The sequence below is a fragment of the Triticum dicoccoides genome, chromosome 1B (genome assembly GCF_002162155.2).
Source record: "Triticum dicoccoides isolate Atlit2015 ecotype Zavitan chromosome 1B, WEW_v2.0, whole genome shotgun sequence".
Classification (NCBI taxonomy): Eukaryota; Viridiplantae; Streptophyta; class Magnoliopsida; order Poales; family Poaceae; genus Triticum; species Triticum dicoccoides.
Genome location: NC_041381.1, coordinates 610430172 through 610435506, shown reverse-complemented (window position 1 = coordinate 610435506; position 5335 = coordinate 610430172).

The following is a 5335-nucleotide window of genomic DNA, read 5'->3' as shown; positions in this document are numbered from 1 at the left end:
AATTTTTGTGGTTAAATGGCTCATTGAAATAATACCAAATTGAGTGGAGAGGTGTTTTGTGGGTATACGAATGATCTGGTAATTTATCAGGATTTTTGAAGCAATATAAAATACACTTGCTTCACAACCTGAAAATATTGCCAGAATCAAAGATTTACTCTTGTTCTCACATAGATGATTGGATGGGGCTGCAAATGGGTGGAAGGGGTTAATATGAGAAAATTAAGGAGTGTGTAAAAGTTCAACTCATTTGGGTACTCCTAGCTAGTACTTCCTTCACAAAGCCTTCTGTTTGACAGAAACTTTGAAAATTCACCGAGGAAGATTGGCTAGGCAAAAAAAGTTGAACTTGTGCATGAGGCAATTATTTCTACATATAAGCATGCCCAAAAAGTTTGGGAGCCACTAGGAAAAATATAAATGGCACTTCCTTCACAAAGTGCCATTTAGGGCAGAAAAGAAAAAGGAATATTGGGGAATTATTTTTGGACTGGCGAAGGCAATGTTTGGGCATATTTGAGCTATATATGACCCAAAGGAATTATGAGAATTATTTGGGGAGTTTTGGATGGACAGAAATATAGGTTGCTTCACAACCTAGGGCAGATAGGGTTATTCCTTTAATAGAAAAAGGAATATTCCCCAGAAAAAGATTTTAGGGTTTGGGCAAGGAGTGAACTGACATGATCTTGGTAAGGTTTTGAGAATGATGAGCCACTTGGGAGGAAATGAAGATGATTTCCCAGGTGGCAAGGCCACAGAACCACTCCAAAAAGAAAAACAGAGCAAAAACCAATTAAATTAAAAGAAAAAGAAAAGGGCCAAAATCCAGGCTGTTACAGGTCAGCTGTTCGAGAGGTTTCAAATCCTTAGAGATTTTTTCCGCATTATGCGAGGGATCCGTTTCTATCCGATCAGGCGTGTATAGCGCCCCAAGTCCAGACTTCCGAACACTAGGGGCTACGCCCATATTTAAAATTGTCGAACTCCTATGGCCAAGTGAGGGTAATAAAGTTGTATAGTCTCGTTTCCTTGTTCGTTGCGCTAAACACCTCCTTTAAGGACCAAAATTTGGAGTAAAGAGTGTTTAGATTTATCCCGAACACCCCCGTACTATCTACGTGGGGGCAGAAGCCGACGACTGGCCAACTCTCAGATTTCATAAATGGCCGCACAGGGGGTAAATTTTTAAATAAACAAGCATTATATTACATAAAGATCTTGTTTCATATTACAGGACAGGATAAAATAAATGTTTTCATGGGAAAATGATATCCTTGGTACATTACTCCGCCTCAAGGCGGGATCCCTCCAGAACACTGTCAAAATACAGTTCGGGTCGGCGGTGCTCCTTGTCCTCAGGCAGCCCCTCGGTCATCAGCTTCGTGGCATCCAACTTCGCCCAATGCATCTTAGAACGGGCAAAGGCCATCTGTGCGCCTTCAATACAGACCGACCGCTTGATGGCTTCAAGCCGTGGGCAGGCACTCACAAGATGCTTCACGAGTCCGAAGTAGCAGCTGGGCATGGGCTCGGCATGCCATAGCCGGATAGTTAAGTCCTTCATGGCCAGTTCGGCCGCCTTATGAAGCTCGACCAGCTACTTCAGCTGGTCACTAAAGGGCACCGGATGTTCTGGTCCAAGGTATTGATACCATAACAGCTTCTCCGTAGAGCTCCCCTCTTCGGCTCGATAGAATTCAGCAGCATCTGATATGCTGCGCGGCAGATCCGTAAACACCCCTGGAGAACTCCAAATCTGGGTTAGTAAAAGGAACCTTTCCTTCACATTTTTGCTATGCATTATAAAAGCCATACCCGCTATGATTTTCTTGGCCGCCTGGATTTCCTGGAGGGCGCTCTGGGCTTCGGCTTGAGCATCTTGTGTCAGGACCCCGACTCAATGCCACATCGATCTAGCATGTAACACCTCATATCACTTTGCGGCCTCACGCACGGTATTCCCACGGGTGTCGCCTTACCTTTGCCCGGGACCGTTTGCGCCTTTTGGCACACGTATATGATAGTGTCGCTAGCATCCATATGATAAGGAGCCCGGGCTGACATGGCTAGTCGTAAACCCAAAGTGGCACAGACTTACAAGGATAGGCATCCATGACCCAACATCGAACGTGTCGGTCATCAGCGAGTGAATCCAGGCTGTAGCACTGGGCTAGCAGGACTCCGGTGAACCGGGCTGTAGCGGGCTAACAGGACTCCGGTATTCATCGCGTGACATTTCCCCGAAGGGACAGACACAGGAACGAAGAAGGACACATGCCGGCCAGCCTAAGTGTTCCGGAGCAGTAGCAAGCTACCATGGCTCGGTGGAAACACTAGGAGACATTTCCCCGTAAGAGAGGCTACTAAAGATAAACAACTAGATGGTCAGATCCCACACATACCAAGCATTTCAATAACATACACACAATATGCTTGATATGTGCAAATACAACATGGCATCACCACATGACTCTACGACTCAAGTAATTTATCAATAGGCTCCGAGGAGCGAGATATTACAAACAGGGGTCTCACGACCCAACATTCAGAGCATACAAATCAAAGCACAAGCGGAAGCTATCATGTCTGGGTACAGACATCTATAACTGAAAAAGGCTGAGAAGCCTGACTATCTACCAGATCCTGCCGGGGCACAAGATCGTAGCTGAGGTAACATGCTAAACGTCGAAGTCCACGCGAAACTACTAGTGAGACCGAAGTCTCTCTGCAAAAACATAAAATAGGCAAACGTGAGTACAAATGTACCCAACAAGACTTACATCAGAACTATCTACATATGCATCATTATCAACAAAGGGATGGTGGGGTTTAACCAGCAAGCCAGCTTTGACTCGGTGGCTATCCTGAACTACGACTGCAAGTAACTCTTTTGAGGTGGTGCACACGAGTCCACATATTCACCATATCAATACACCACTATGGATCCGCTCCCGTCTCCCTACGAGAACGCCATCCATAGCACTCACGCTTATCTTGCGTATTTTAGGGTATCCACTTTCACTTGTCTATGAACTGATATAAGCAACCCAGAAGTCCTTTTCCGCGGACACGGCTATTCGAATAGATACTGTTAACCCTACAGGGGTGTACTTCTTCATACATGTTTCCACCACTTAGCGTCTGCACACGACATGTGCTCGGCAGACTTCAAGCGAAAGCCGACGTGGGTGTAGACCACGACCTACCTAAACACTCAAGTCTCTAGTCCAGGTTTATCGCCTATTCGGGTTCCATCCATGAGGAGATCCGGCCGGAGTTTCGCTCATAGCCCCAAACGATGTGAACAGGGTTCCCGAGATACCAAACGGGCATCCGGTACACCGTGCCACGTACCTACCGCATCACAGCCCACCCCTACGGTCAGCGCTGTCCACGGCCTCCAGTAAGCTACAAACACCAGAAACTACTTGCAACTCCTGGACAGAGGACAAGGGTGAATAAGAAGTCGAGCGGGGTCATATTTCAGGGCCCAATGTATGGTAGTAGCTGAATCATGGATCACAAACACAGAACTCAGTTCCTGAGGACGGCTGCAATGAGACAACCCACCATGTACTCCTACATGGCCTCTCACCGCTACCTTTACCAAATCGTGTTCACACACTTAGCTCACACACAGTAGGACATGTTCACACACCTCTGATTCATCCCCGATGAATCAGACCTGACTCAACTCTAAGCAGTAGCAGGCATGACAAACAAGCATGAATGAGTAGGCACAACAGGGCTCAAACAACTCCTACTCATGCTAGTGGGTTTCATCTATTTACTGTGGCAATGACAGGTCATGCAAAGGATAAAGGGGTTCAGCTACCGCAGCAAGTAACAGATGAATCTGTGTTGTCCTAATGCATTAAAAGAGAGCAGGAGCGAGAGAGTAGGATTGTATCGGAATGAACAAGGGGGTTTTGCTTGCCTGGCACTTCTGAAGATAACATTGAGTCTTCATCAGTGTCAACGATCACAACGTCGGAACATCGTCTACCGGGAGGGAACAGATACCGGCATCAAGGAAGAAATACAATCAATGCAATGCACAATATGATGCATGCTCATGACATGGCAATATGAATGTGTTTTGAGCTAATGCAACTAGCAACAGATTAAATGAAGTTGGTTTGAATACAAGATTCAAATTCAAACTCCATATGTGATTATTTAAATGCCCTTTATTTGTTTTGTCCAAATCAGAGGACAAACATTGTTCAGACATGCATGAAAATGGTACAGATGGATTCCTTGAATTTTTCTGATAATTTTTCATATATAAATTTTTAATTTGGAGTTACGGTTGAATTTCTATGATTTTTAGAAGTTTATACAATTTTCTGGAATTTCAGAATTAAATTAAATCCAGAAAACATTACTGCGTCAGCATGACGTTGGCATGACGTCAGCAAGTCAACAGGGGCCGGTCCGGGTCAAACCTGACCAGTGGGGCCCACTGGTCAGTCACTATGGCTAATCCTAATATAACTTAAACCTAACCTAGTTTAATTAGCCGACCGGGCCCGCAGGTCAGTGAGTCAGTGGCTAAAAAAGTTAGAAAAAACTAAACTAATTAACAGGGGCTGGCCCCACCTGTCATCGACCCAGGGGGGTCAAACCCCTGGTCAACAGGGCCTAACCCGCCGGCGGTGAGTCGCCGGCGAGGCTGAGGCGGCGGAGGCCTTCGGGTTTCTTGCTCCGGCGACCAAACGGACGGAGGAGGGGCTCTACGGATAGCTGGAAGGGCGCCGCATCTTCCTGTGGAGTCGGTTGGGGTCGGGGCAGCCGGAATCGGCGCCGGCGACGACCTAGGTGGCCGCCGGAGTTCGGCCGAGGTCGAACACGGCGCTGTTGTGCACTAGAGGGAAAACAGAAGGGCTCTGCGGGCTCCTGAGAGGGCGGCGAACTTGGTAACATGCTCGGGCGCAAGCTGGGGTGACCCTGGCCACGGCAGCGCCATGGCCGGCGGCGAGGAGCAATCGGCCGCGGTGGAGAAAGAGGCTAGGGGATGAGCGCAAGCTTGAGAGAAGGGGGAAGAGGAAGAGGGGCCCACAGTGGATCGAACGGAGGGGTCGGCGAGCTCGGGGAAGGCCGCACGGCGATGAATTTGACGACGGCGATCCTCGGTGGCCGAGGAGGGGAATGGCGGAGCTAGCGGCATCCAGGGGCTTCCGGCGCCTTTCGTCTGGGTGGGGATGAAGAGGGAGACGAGGCGGAGCTTTCCGGAGTGTCTGCGAGGCGTGGGGTGGCCGATAGGCGTGGCTATGGCGAGCGGCGGCGACGGCGACTCTCGGTCATGGGGGGGAAGCAGAGGAGCGAGGGG